We start from the raw sequence: 15,435 nt of genomic DNA, 5'->3' as shown, positions 1-15,435 counted from the left end.
AACTACTAGAGCTAATCAATGAATTTGGTAAAGTTGCAGGATACAAAATTAATGCACAGAAATCTTTTGCATTCCTATACACTAATGATGAAAAATCTGAAAGAGAAATTAAGGAAACACTCCCATTTACCAGTGCAACAAAAAGAATAAAATACCTAGGAATACACCTACCTAGGGAGACAAAAGACCTGTATGCAGAAAACTATAAGACACTGATGAAAGAAATTAAAGATGATACCAACAGATGGAGAGATATGCCATGTTCTTGGAATGGAAGAATCAATATTGTGTAAATGAGTATACTACCCAAAGCATTCTACAGATTCAATGCAATCCCTATCAAATTACCAATGACATTTTTTATGGAACTAGAACAAAAAATCTTAAAATTTGTATGGAGACACAAAAGACCCCGAATACTCAAAGCAGTCTTGAAGGAAAAAAACGGAGCTGGAGGAATCAGACTCCCTGACTTCAGACTATACTATAAAGCTACAGTAATCAAGACAATATGGTAGTGGCACAAAAACAGAAACATAGATCAATGGAACAAGATAGAAAGCCCAGAGATAAACCCACGCACCTATGGTCAACTAATCTATGACAAAGAGGCAAGGATATACAATGGAGAAAAGAAAACCTCTTCAATAAGTGGTGCTGCGAAAACTGGACAGTTACATGTAAAAGAATGAAATTAGAACACTCTCTAACACCATACACAAAAATAAACTCAAAATGGATTAAAGACCTAAAAGTAAGACCAGACACTATAAAACTCTTAGAGGAAAACATAGGAAGAACACTCTTTGACATAAATCACAGCAAGATCTTTTTTGATCCACCTTCTAGAGTAATGGAAATAAAAATAAAAATAAACAAATGGGACCTAATGAAACTTTAAAGCTTTTGCACAGCAAAGGAAACCATAAAAAGAGGAGAAGACAACCCTCAGAATGGGAGAAAATATTTGGAAATGAATCAACAGACAAAGGACTAATCTCCAAAATATATAAACAGCTCATGCAGCTCAATATTAAAAAAACAAACAACCCAATCCAAAAATGGGCAGAAGACCTAAATAGACATTTCTCCAAAGAAGACATACAGATGGCCAAGAAGGACATAAAAAGCTGCTCAACATCACTAATTATTAGAGAAATGCAAATCAAAACTACAATGAGGTATCACCTCACACCAGTTAGAATGGGCGTTATCAGAAAATGTACAAACAACAAATGCTGGAGAGGGTGTGGAGAAAAAGGAAACCTCTTGCACTCTTGGTGGGAATGTGAATTGATGCAACCACTATGGAGAACAATATGGAGGTTCCTTAAAAAACTAAAAATAGGTTTACCATATGACCCAGCAATCCCACTACTGGGCATATACCCAGAGAAAACCATAATTCAAAAAGACACATGAACCCCAATGTTCATTGCAGCACTATTTACAATAGCCAGGTCATGGAAGCAACCTAAATGCCCATCGACAGACGAATGGATAAAGAAGATGTGGTACATATATACAATGGAATATTTCTCAGCCATAAAAAGGAAGGAAATTGAGTCATCTGTTAAGACGTGGATGGATCTAGAGAGTGTCATACATAGTGAAGTAAGTCAGAAAGAGAAAAACAAATATCGTATATTAATGCATATATGTGGAACCTAGAAAAATGGTACAGATGAACTGGTTTGCAGGGCAGAAATTGAGACACAGATGTAGAGAACAAACGTATGGACACCAAGGGGGGAAAGCAGTGGGGTGGTGGGGGTGGGGGTGTGATGAATTGGGTGACTGGGATTGACATGTATACACTGATGTATATAAAATGGATGACTAATAAGAACCTGCTGTATAAAAATATATATATATATGTATATTATGCAAGTCATCCAATGATGGAATGACCCAGTTGATTGTATGACTGATTTCACCAATAACAGAGGGATGTGAGTAAAAAAAAAAAAAAAAAAACAAGCTATTTTTCTTGGTTACCTCAAAAGAACTTGAGTTAAAACCAAACATATAGTAGGAGTTAGCACATGCTTGCTAACTTCAAAAAATAGTGGGAAAGCTAATTAGAGAAATTCCCTTAAAAGTGAAAATCAGTATTCTAAAAGTAAGATATTTAAATTTTGTTTTTAGATTACTTAATTCTAACCTTAGGAACAGCAGGAAAGTGAATATGGAAAATGAGTAAGGAGTATGTGAATAGAGAGACAAAGGTTTTATTAAGGAAAATAATTAGAGATCACAAAATTATTTTCTATTGTAAGAATGCTTGGGATTAGTGGCAAATATTTAAAAAAGAGAGCCTGAAGGTGGTAAGAACAATGCAAAGTAATTTAGAATACATAAAAAAGAAAATGAAATAGATGGCACAATAAAGGAAAATTGTGATGAGATAAAGAAAGTTACAGAAGGCATACAAAGAACAGAATTGAGAGAACTCATACAAAGAGATACTAGGACAAATAGAAGGTCAAGCACACTATAATAATTTACCAATAGATATGCTATGATTTGAAAGGAGATGGAAAAACAATAACAACAATACAAGGTTACTGCACTCTCAAAGGCAAAGGAGTTAGTTAGAAATAAAGCAATGAAAGAGTCACATATAATAGGCATATTTTTACATATTCTTAAAAATGATCATCAAGGAGCAATCTGAAAATATTTTAGTGTCTCCTTAAGATACTATTAACAAAAACAGTGTAACATTTTGCCTCAAATAATCACAAATAAATAGAAAAATATACAGTGAGAATAAATATTTCTGACAAAATAATCTAACTTTTTAATTTAGCAAAATAAAATGAACAAAAGTTTAATGATCCCAAACTGAGGTTTTAAAGTTAAATAAAGAGTATTTTTTTTTATATTTACATAAAAGAGGAGCACCTCGACTATTAGTTGCTCTTAAAAGTATTGGAAACCTTTTTCCTATAATGGCATATTATTACACAACATTATATTTATACACTTTTTAATTAAGATATTTTTCCATTTACAGAATTTTCTAGGCCATATGTAATTTCCATCATTATTTAAAACAAATAATTTTACTGCTTATGTAAAGTTATTTTTGAGTACATGCTTATAATTCTCATGTAAATGTAACATAGGATAACAGAGCTAAAGTTGTTAAAGAAGATGGCGGAAGAGCAAGACGGGGAGATCATCTTCCTCCCCACAAATACATCAGAAATACATGTGCATGTGGAACAGCTCCTACAGAACACCTACTGAACGCTGGCAGAAGACCTCAGACCTCCCAAAAGGCAAGAAACTCCCCACGTACCTGGGTAGGGCAAAAGAAAAAAGAAAAAACAGAGACAAAGAATAGGGATGGGACCTGCACCAGTGGGAGGGAGCTGTGAAGGAGGAAAGGTTTCCACACACTAGGAAGCCCCTTCGTGGGCGGAGACTGCGGGTGGCAGAGGGGGGAAGCTTCGGAGCCACGGAGGAGAGCGTAGCCACAGGGGTGCGGAGGGCAAAGCGGAGAGACTCCCGCACAGAGGCTCGGTGCCGAGCAGCGCTCACCAGCCCGAGAGGCTTGTCTGCTCACCTGCCGGGGCGGGCGGGGCTGGGAGCTGAGGCTCGGGTTTGGTGGGATCGCAGGGAGAGGACTGGGGTTGGTGGCGTGAACACAGCCTGAAGGGGTTAGTGCACCACAGGTAGCTGGGAGGGAGCCCAGGAAAATGTCTGGAGCTGCTGAAGAGGCAAGAGACTTTTTCTTGCCTCTTTGCTTCCTGGTGCGTGAGGAGAAGGGATTAAGAGCGCCGCTTAAGGGAGCTCCAGAGATGGGCGCGATCCGCGGCTATCAGCGCGGACCCCAGAGACGGGCATGAGACACTAAGGCTGCTGCTGCTGCCACCATGAAGCCTGTGTGCGAGCACAGGTCACTCTCCACACCGCCCCTCCCAGGAGCCTGTGCAGCCCGCCACTGCCAGGGTGCCGTGATGCAGGGACAACTTCCCCAGGAGAACGCACTGCGCGCCTCAGGCTGCCGCAACGTCACGACGGCCTCTGCCGCTGCAGGCTCGCCCCGCCTCCTCCATACCCCTCCCTCCTCCCGGCCTGAGTGAGCCAGAGCCCCCGAAGCAGCTGCTCCTTTAACCCCGTCCTGTCTGAGCGAAGAACAGATGCCCTCAGACGACCTACACGCAGAGGCGGGTCCATATCCAAAGCTGAACACTGGGAACCTTGTGAACAAAGAACAGAAAGGGAAATTTATCCCAGCAGCCTCAGGAGCAGCGGATTAAAGCTCCACAATCAACTAGATGTACCCTGCATCTGTGGAATACCTGAATAGACAACTAATCATCCCAAATTGAAGAGGTGGACTTTGGGAGCAAAGATATATATATATATTCTTTTCCCTTTTTCTCTTTTTGTGACTGTGTATGTGTATGCTTCTGTGTGTGATTTTGTCTGTATAGCTTTGCTTTTACCATTTGTCCTAGGGTTCTGTCTGTCCATTTTTGTTTTTGTTTTTACTTTAAAAAATGTTTTTCTTATTTATTATTTTTTATTTTAATAGCTTTATTTTATTTTATTTTATTTTATTTTACTTTATCTTCTTTCTTTCTTTCTTTCTTTCTTTCTTTCTTTCTTTCTTTCTATTTTTTCTCCTTTTTATTCTGAGCCGTGTGGAGGAAAGGCTCTTGGTGCTCCAGTCAGGCGTCAGGGTTGTGCCTGTGAGGTGGGAGAGCCAAGTTCAGGACACTGGTCCACAAGAGACCTCCCAGATCCACATAATATAAATGGCGAAAATCTCCCAGAGATCTCCATCTCAACTCCAAGACCCAGCTTCACTCAACGACCAGCAAGCTACAGTGCTGGACACCTTATGCCAAACAACTAGCAAGAAAGGAACACAACCCCATGCATTAGCAGAGAGGCTGCCTAAAATCATAAGGCCACAGACACCTGAAAACACACCACCAGATATGGACCTGCCCACCAGAAAGACAAGATCCAGCATCATCCACCAGAACACAGGCACTAGTCCCCTCCACCAGGAAGCCTACACAACCCATTGAATCAACCTTAGCCACTGGGGACAGACACCAAAAACAATGGGAACTACGAACCTGCAGCCTGCAAAAAGGATACCCTAAACACAGTAAGTTAAGCAAAATGAGAAGACAGAGAAACACACAGCAGATGAAGGAGCAAGGCAAAAACCCACCAGACCTAACAAATGAAGAGGAAATAGGCAGTCTACCTGAAAAAGAATTCAGCATAATGATAGTAAAGATGATCCAAAATCTTGGAAATAGAATGGAGAAAATACGAGAAATGTTTAACAAGGACCTAGAAGAAGTAAAGAGCAAACAAACAATGATGAACAACACAATAAATGAAAATAAAAATTCTCTAGAAGGGATCAATAGCAGAATAACTGAGGCAGAAGAACGGATAAGTGACCTGGAAGATAAAATAGTGGAAATAACTACTGTAGAGCAGAATAAAGAAAAAAGAATGAAAAGAACTGAGGACAGTCTCAGAGACCTCTGGGACAACATTAAACACACCAACATTTGAATTATAGGGGTCCCAGAAGAAGAAGAGAAAAAGAAAGGGACTGAGAAAATATTTGAAGAGATTATAGTTGAAAACTTCCCTAATATGGGATAGGAAATAGTTAATCAAGTCCAGGAAGCACAGAGAGTCCCATACAGGATAAACCCAAGGAGAAACACGCCAAGACACATATTAATCAAACTATCAAAAATTAAATACAAAGAAAAAATATTAAAAGCAGCAAGGGAAAAACAACAAATAACACACAAGGGAATCCCCATAAGGTTAACAGCTGATCTTTCAGCAGAAACTTTGCAAGACAGAAGGGAGTGGCAGGACATATTTAAAGTGGTGAAGGAGAAAAACCTACAACCAAGATTACTCTACCCAGCAAGGATCTCATTCAGATTTGATGGAGAAATTAAAACCTTTACAGATAAGCAAAAGCTAAGAGAATTCAGCACTACCAAACCAACTTTACAACAAATGCTAAAGGAACTTCTCTAGTCAGGAAACACAAGAGAAGGGAAAGACCTACAATAACAAACCCAAAACAATTAAGAATATGGTAATAAGAACATACATATTGATAATTACTTTAAATGTAAATGTATTAAATGCTCCCACCAAAAGACATACACTGGCTGAATGGATACAAAAAGAAGACCCATATATATGCTGTCTACAAGAGACCCACTTCAGACCTAGGGACACATACAGACGGAAAGTGAGGGGATGGAAAAAGATATTCCATTCAAAAGGATATCAAAAGAAAGCTGGAGTAGCAATTCTCATATCAGACACAATAGACTTTAAAATAAAGACTATTCCAAGAGACAAAGAAGGACACTACATAATGATCAAGGGATCGAACCAAGAAGAAGATATAACAATTGTAAATATTTATGCACCTAACAGAGGAGCACCTCAATACATAAGGCAAATTCTAACAGCCATAAAAGGGGAAATCGACTGTAACACAATCATAGTAGGGGACTTTAACACCCCACTTTCACCAATGGACAGATCATCCAAAATGAAAATAAATAAGGAAACACAAGCTTTAAATGATACATTAAACAAGATGGACTTAATTGATATTTATAGGACATTCCATCCAAAAACAACAGAATACACTTTCTTCTCAAGTGCTCATGGAACATTCTCCAGGATAGATCATATCTTGGGTCACAAATCAAGCCTCAGTAAATTTAGGAAAATAGAAATTGCATCAAGTATCTTTTCCGACCACAACGCTATGAGACTAGATATCAATTACAGGAAAAAATCTGTAAAAAATACAAACACATGGAGGCTAAACAATACCCTACTAAATAACCAAGAAATCACTGAAGAAATCAAAGAGGAAATCAAAAAATACCTAGAAACATATGAAAGTGAAAACACGATGACCCAAAGACTATGGGATGCAGCAAAAGCAGTTCTAAGAGGGAAGTTTACAGCAATACAATCCTACCTTAAGAAACAAGAAACATCTCAAACAAACAACCTAACCTTACACTTAAAGCAATTAGAGAAAGAAGAACAAAAAAACCCCAAAGTTAGCAGAAGGAAAGAAATAATAAAGATCAGATCAGAAATAAAGGAAAAAGAAATGAAGGAAACGATAGCAAAGATCAATAAAACTAAAAGCTGGTTCTTTGAGAAGATAAACAAAATTGATAAACCATTAGCCAGAGTCATCAAGAAAAAAAGGGAGAAGACTCAAATCAATAGAATTAGAAGTGAAAAAGGAGAAGTAACAACTGACACTGAAGAAACACAAAGGATCATGAGAGATTACTACAAGCAACTCTATGCTAATAAAAAGGACAACCTGGAAGAAATGGACAAATTCTTAGAAATGCACAACCTTCCGAGACTGAACCAGGAAGAAATAGAAAATATGAACAGACCAATCACAAGCACTGAAAGTGAAACTTGATTAAAAATCTTCCAGCAAACAAAAGCCCAGGACCAAATGGCTTCATAGGTGAATTCTATCAAACATTTAGAGAAGAGCTAACACCTATCCTTCTCAAACTCTTCCAAAATATAGCAGAGTGAGGAACACTCCCAAACTCATTCTACAAGGCCACCATCACCTTGATACCAAAACCAGACAAAGATGTCACAAAGAAAGAAAACTACAGGCGAATATCACTGATAAACATAGATGCAAAAATCCTCAAGAAAATACTGGCAAACAGAATCCAACAGCACATTAAAAGGATCATACACCATGATCAAGTGGGGTTTATTCCAGGAATGCAAGGATTCTTCCATATACGCAAATCAATCAATGTGATACACCATATTAACAAATTGAAGGAGAAAAACAATATGATCATCTCAATTGGTGCAGAGAAAGCTTTAGACAAAATTCAACACCCATTTATGATAAAAATCCTGCAGAAAGTAGGCATAGAGGGAACTTTCCTCAACATAATAAAGGCCGTATATGACAAACCTACAGCCAACATCATCCCCAATGGTGAACAACAGAAACCATTTCCGCTAAGATCAGGAAGAAGACAAGGTTGCCCACTCTCACGACTATTATTCAACATAGTTTTGGAAGTTTTAGCCACAGCAATCAGAGAAGAAAAAGAAATGAAAGGAATCCAAATCGGAAAAGAAGTAAAGCTGTCACTGTTTGCACTTGACATGGTACTATACATAGAAAATCCTACAGATGGTACCAGAAATCTACTAGAGCTAATCAATGAATTTGGTAAAGTAGCAGGATACAAAATTAATGCACAAAAATCTCTAGCATTCCTATACACTAATGATGAAAAATCTGAAAGTGAAATTAAGAAAAGACTCCCATTTACCATTGCAACATAAAGAATAAAATATCTAGGAATAAACCTACCTAAGGAGAAAAAAGACCTGTATGCAGAAAACTATAAGACACTGATGAAAGTAATTAAAGATGATACAAATAGATGGAGAGATATACCATGTTCTTGGATTGGAAGAATCAACAGTGTGAAAATGACTTTACTACCCAAAGCAATCTAAAGATTCAGTGCAATCCCTATCAAACGACCACTGGCATTTTTCACAGAACTAGAACAAAAAATTTTGCAGTTTGTATGGAAACACAAAAGACCCCGAATAGCCAAAGCAACCTTGAGAAAGAAAAACGGAGCTGGAGTAATCAGGCTCCCTGACTTCAGACTATACTACAAAGTTACAGTAATCAAGACAGTGTGGTACTGGCACAAAAACAGAAATATAGATCAATGGAACAGGATAGAAAGCCCAGAGATAAACCCACCCACATATGGTCACCTTATCTTTGTTAAAGGAGGCAAGAATACACGGTGGAGAAAAGACAGCCTCTTCAATAAGTGGTGTTGGGAAAACTGGACAGGTACATGTAAAAGTATGAAATTAGAACACTCCCTAACACCATACACAAAAATAAACTCAAAATGGATTAAAGACCTAAATGTAAGGCCAGACACTATCAAACTCTTAGAGGAAAACGTAGGCAGAACACTCTATGACATAAATCACAGCAAGATCCTTTTGACCCACCTCCTAGAGAAATGGAAATAAAAACAAAAATAAACAAATGGCACCTAATGAATCTTAAAAGCTTTTGCACAGCAAAGGAAACCATAAACAAGATGAAAAGACAACCCTCAGAATGGGAGAAAATATTTGCAAATGAAGCAACTGACAAAGGATTAATCTCCAAAATTTACAAGCAGCTCCTACAGCTCAATATCAAAAAGCAAACAACCCAATCCAATAATGGGCAGAAGACCAAAATAGACATTTCTCCAAAGAAGATATACAGATTGCCAACAAACACATGAAAGAATGCTCAACATCATTAATCATTAGAGAAATGCAAATCAAAACTACAATGAGATATCATCTCACACCAGTCAGAATGGCCATCATCAAAAAATCTAGAAACAATAAATGCTGGAGAAGGTGTGGAGAAAAGGGAACCCTCTTGCACTGTTGGTGGGAATGTAAATTGATACAGCCACTATGGAGAACAGTATGGAGGTCCCTTTTAAAACTAAAAATAGAACTACCATATGACCCAGCAATCCCACTACTGGGCATATAACTTGAGAAAACCATAATTCAGAAAGAGTCATGTACCAAAATGTCCATTGTAGCTCTATTTACAATAGCGAGGACATGGAAGCAACCTAAGTGTCCATCAACAGATGAATGTTTTTCTCTTTCTGACTTACTTCACTCTGTATGAAGTAAGTCAGAAAGAGAAAAACAAATACAGTATGCTAACACATATATACGGAATCTAAGGAAAAAAAAAAAAAAAAAAGGCCATGAAGAACCTAGTGGCAAGACGGGAATAAAGACACAGACCTACTAGAGAATGGACTTGAGGATATGGGGAGGGGGTGGGGTGAGATGTGACAGGGTAAGAGAGTGTCATGGACATATATACACTACCAAATGTAAAATAGATAGCTAGTGGGAAGCAGCTGCATAGCACAGGGAGATCAGCTCGCTGCTTTGTGACCACCTAGAGGGGTGGGATGGGGAGCGTGGGAGGGAGGGAGATGCAAGAGGGAAGAGAAATGGGAACATATTGTATATGTATAACTGATTCACTTTGTTATAAAGCAGAAGCTAACACACCATTGTAAGGCAATTATACTTCAATAAAGATGTTTAAAAAAAAAAAAAACAGATGAATGGATAAAGAAGATGTGGCACATATATACAATGGAATATTGCTCAGCCATAAGAGAAACGAAATTGAGTTATTTGTAGTGAGGTTGATGGACCTAGAGTCTGTCATACAGAGTGAAGTAAGTCAGAAAGAGAAAAACAAATACCGTATGTTAACACATATATATGGAATCTAAGAAAAAAAAATGGTTATGAAGAACCTAGCGGCCATATGGGAATAAAGACACAGATGTACTAGAGAATGGACTTGAGGATATGGTGAGGGGGAAGGTAAGGTGTGACAAAGTTAGAGAGTGGCATGGACATATATACACTACCAAACGTAAAATAGATAGCTAGTGGGAAGCAACTGCATAGCACAGGGAGATCAGCTCGGTGCTTTGTGACCACCTAGAGGGGTGGGATAGGGAGGGTGGGAGGGAGGGAGATGCAAGAGGGAAGAGATATGGGAACATATGTATATGTTAACTGATTCACTTTGTTATAAAGCAGAAACTAACACACCATTGTAAAGCAATTATACTCCAATAAAGATGTTAAAAAAAAAAAGTTGTTACAGCTGCCTAATCTGTAGTAGCCTCTTTTAAACATGTCATTCTGTAGTAGTCCACTAGATGTCGCTCAAGATAAGACTCCCCCCCTTTAATGCCTGGAACTCCCCTTCAGCTTTTAAAGAAATAACTAGCGGACTAGGATTAATAATAAATTTGGTTGGATATGAAGTACATGAAAAACTGTAGCAAAAAAGTAAGGTGGAGTTGTTTTTTTTTTTGTTGTTAGAGCAGAGGGTGGTGAGAGAATTCTTTTTTTTTTTAACTTTGGGTTTGTTTGTTTATTTATTTATTTATGGCTGTGTTGGGTCTTCGTTTCTGGCTTTCTCTAGTTGCGGCAAGTGGGGGCCACTCTTCATTGCGGTGCGCAAGCCTCTCACTGTCGCAGCCTCTCTTGTTGCGGAGCACAGGCTCCAGACGCGCAGGCTCAGTAATTGTGGCTCACGGGCCTAGTTGCTCCGCGGCATGTGGGATCTTCCCAGACCAGGGCTCGAACCCGTGTCCCCTGCATTGGCAGGCAGATTCTCAACCACTGCGCCACCAGGGAAGCCCAGGTGGAGATCTTTGTTAGGGTGAAGGTTCTACAGAACCTGGAATTAACTGGAGTATAGTTTTTAATTTCCAGTAAAGTTTATGCAATTAATGGATACTATTTTTAACAATCAGTTTTTCCAATTATTTTGTATTGATGGACAAATTTTATTGTTGCATGCTTCAATATTTCATATTTTGGCTAATTTTTATTTCTAAACAGAGATAATCCTAAGAGAGATATTTTATGTTATGAAGAAACTACCAAATTGGTGTAGACTTGTACTCTTTTCTTCTAAAGAGTAAAAGTCTTCACTTTCTGAGTTCCTGACAGGGTGCTGTGCTTGTGTCTCAAGAAGTAGGAGGAGTGCTTACAAGCTGCTATGTTGGTGTGCCACAGTGAGCGCTTGATTAATGGAAAGTTTTGCTTATTTTAACCATCCTCTTTAAAATTTCATATTACTTTTTTGCAACTGTAGCCTACAGAAAGTAGTTTTTAACAGTGAGTATGGAACTAGCCCTAGGGCAGACCATGATTGATAAATTTGCCACTGTTATTCAATAAATATCGCTTGGAAAAAAGAAATACTTTGCTTAGAGGAAATATTTTATTTCTGTTGTTCATAAACATATTGTTATTTCCTATTATGTCCTAATACTCAGACTTCTTTTTATTGAAGTATATTCTCCCAAAACATGACTTTATATCTGGGATTAAATTTGGCACTTAAGAAATGTATTAATGCTTCAAGTCACCAGGACATCAAGCAAAGTGAGTGTTTCACTGTGTGAAATGGTACTCTAGAGATTGAGTTAGTCCTCCACACTGCCTAATGCAAGGAAAATCCTGGTGCATTATTAATTGCAAACTGCACAGCATGAAGGTTTATTAGGGAAATGGAAATTGGGCAAGTCTTCTGATTTTATCTATAAACTTTGGATACATAACTCCAGTGATAAAGCATCTCAAAAAGAAAGAGCAGACTAGTCAACTGTCAATCTAGAAAAAACATTTTAATACACATGAGACAATAACTCTGTTAAATAAATAAAAATTCTCCAGGGCCAATAGTAAAAATATAATATAGAGTAGTGAAGAAAAGCTGAAGAATACCTAACTCTTAAATTTAGGAATAATAATCTAAAGCTTAGGATACATTAAGCTGTCCAAATTTTAAAATGTTTACCATACCCAGAACTTTTGAATACTAAAATAAATATGCATCTGGGTCTCTTAAAATATTTAAAGAGCTGCCACAACAGATAAAAATTACTAGCACATTAACCTACTGGTCTGAAATAGAGTTTCACATAATGCAACATGGAGGCTGAAGGGTGATGAGTCCACCTTCATGAAGATCAATGATGATTATGTAAAGCAGATGTTTCAAGATGGTGTAATGTTGTGATCTTCCTTCTACTTGTCCTACAGAACATGAGGCTTTCCTACGTAGGTAAGTTATTGTTTCTGTACTTCCTAGAAGATACTGTATAAGAGTGGATTTAGGGGTCAATTTTGGAAAAAAAGGGAGTGTGTGTGTCTTTCTGCTCCAGTATTTCTCCCTTTCCTCAGGTCACTATTTCACGTTGTTTGCTTTGGTTTGGTTTGGTTTGGTTTGGTTTTGTACTTTATCCTACCCTGCAAAGACATTTACTTCCTTGGCTGCTTGATCCCTTTAGTCACTTAGGGAGATTAATCTGATGAACTCATTTACATAGAAGAGTTGAGGAAAGAATGTGTTATTCTTTTCTGTGATCACTTGTTTCACAATGGTGGAATTTTGGTTGTCACCAGGGAAAATATTTGGGGGAACATGGTATTCAAAAGCTCTCTAGTACTTTATCATAGGCTACCCTACACCTATTTTCTTCAAAGGTATTAAATTATTTATTGCAAGCATACTTTCAAAAATGAATTAAGATGGTTTACATGAAATGGCTTAAAGAATAAAACTACTAAACTTTGGATGAAAATATAAGAATCATATTTAAAAAAAGGAAAATTGTTATCTTAAAAAAATTCAGGAGCAGAAAACAATGAAGAATATAATTTAGCTTTGGACACCTCATGTCTGTGGCAAAACGAAGGCAGAACAATATAGCTTCTACCTTATGCCAAGAGTCACTGTGTTTCTAGCTTTGAACTTGCAGAGGAATTTTCATTCAGGAATAAGACATATGTGTAAGACCAGCAATCATGAAGGAAGTGGCACCAGTATCTCAGTGCTGAATAGTTCAGGAGAAATGGATAGACAGCAGAGAACATTAGAATTCCTAACCCATGGATGACATCACTATAATCTTCATATGCAAAGGAGGAGTTAGAATTGCTTTTACTTTTCCACCTTTGGTGAAAGAGTAAAGAAGTGACTAGATTAAATACATTTGGTAAAGTGCTAAAAACCTTATTATTGAAGCATACTATTATATTTTTAAACCAAATGAAAAATAACCATTTGAGTTTTCTTATTCTTTTTATTTTTCAATTTAAAGATTTACGTTTTACTATTATAGGGCTAAGCCAGCATTTTTAGGCTTTTTCTGTGATTTGGCACATAAAGCAATACAGTATTTGTGGGTTTTGGACTAAGATGTTTTAATTAATTTGAAATGCTATTTGAAAGAGTCTGGGAAGGTCTAGTGTTTCCTGAAAGTGTGTATAGCTATCTTCTAAAATTTTGTTTTCTTAGATTTTGCAAAATGATACATTGCTGAAGTCCAATAACTCAAATGTCTGGGTAACATTCATCAAGGCCAGGCAATCACAGCCTCTGCTCTTGGCATTATCAGGATCTTCAAGGAATATATCATTTCCAAGTTCTAGCTGTAAATGGCCTTGGTAGCGACATCAGTCAAGATTTTGCCTCTACACACAATGAATAGGAGATTAGGAATAATGCATTACCTCAATAAACCATTCCACCTGGTTTTATTAATGATACAGTCCTCTATAAGGCAATTTCCCAGTGTTACATAGACAGTTAAAACTCACATGAACTAGAGTGGAAAAAAAAAAAGTCTAATTTGCATGAAATCAGTTGGATTTACTATGTTAAGACTTGAAAATAGAGGAGAGAATTGGGGGAAAAGTTTTAGAAACGTTTTTGTGAAAGAGCAGTGATCAAGCATAAGAATCCAAAAAATGCAATTCATGGAACTAAGAGTGTATTAAATTTCCAAAGTGCTTGCCCATGAATTGCAGATATATCCTTAATAGAAATAGAATAGTACAAAGTCTCCAAGCATGCCAAAAGTGAGCCTAAGTCATCATAACCTCATAAGTTTAGATTTAGGGGTTTTGAAGAATTTAGTTAGTTCCCATGCATGTCTCCAGGAAAATACACAAGAATATAAGATGTGCATAATATAGCTCAGAGCATGCATTTTAAATGGGCTTTCAGATTTGATTGTAAAAGAAAAATACAAATCTATGGAGTATCTTTCTATTCATTCCACAGAGCCTTAAGGGAAATTCATTCAACTAATGCGTGTGCCTCTTCCAGCTGTGACACTTTCTTCTGTCTTCTATATTTTGCTGGTAATAGAAAATTAGTATAATTTATAGATATTTATGAAGGCATATTTTAAATATGGTTTAAGGGGAAAAGTATAGCTGTGTGATATATTTTTGGTTTTTAAATGCCTGCATATTAATTATGTCAATATATCTGCTGTTAATTCTGAATATTAGTCAAAGCCATATTCAGCTAGTGGTAGATAATCCGTTGGTCCTTGATAAGATGGACTTTAAAAAACATTTAAAATTATTCATTGGAAAAATACCTTGGCATGCTAATAAAAATATGAAAATGAACTATAATTTCATCATTATGAATATATAGTTAAAGTCCATATTTTAATTTTAGGACACATCCATGGTGAATTGAAATTTATTACTATAGAAGGCAAAAACAGTATGATCATTAACTTATGATCACACTTTACTTTACCCAAGTAAACTTTGTGGACCCCAACTAGTAACTGGATACTGAGGATACAAAGAGGAATAAAACTAGGACATTTCTCCAGATTGCTTATATTTTAGTCATGGGTACTGACATGTAACAAATGGTTAGATTATAAGGTTGGAGGGGGGAAATGTAACGGAATATAGGGTGAGATCACA

This window comes from Balaenoptera ricei, chromosome 4 (assembly GCF_028023285.1).
Source record: "Balaenoptera ricei isolate mBalRic1 chromosome 4, mBalRic1.hap2, whole genome shotgun sequence".
Classification (NCBI taxonomy): domain Eukaryota; kingdom Metazoa; phylum Chordata; class Mammalia; order Artiodactyla; family Balaenopteridae; genus Balaenoptera; species Balaenoptera ricei.
Note: the sequence above shows the minus strand (reverse complement) of the source record.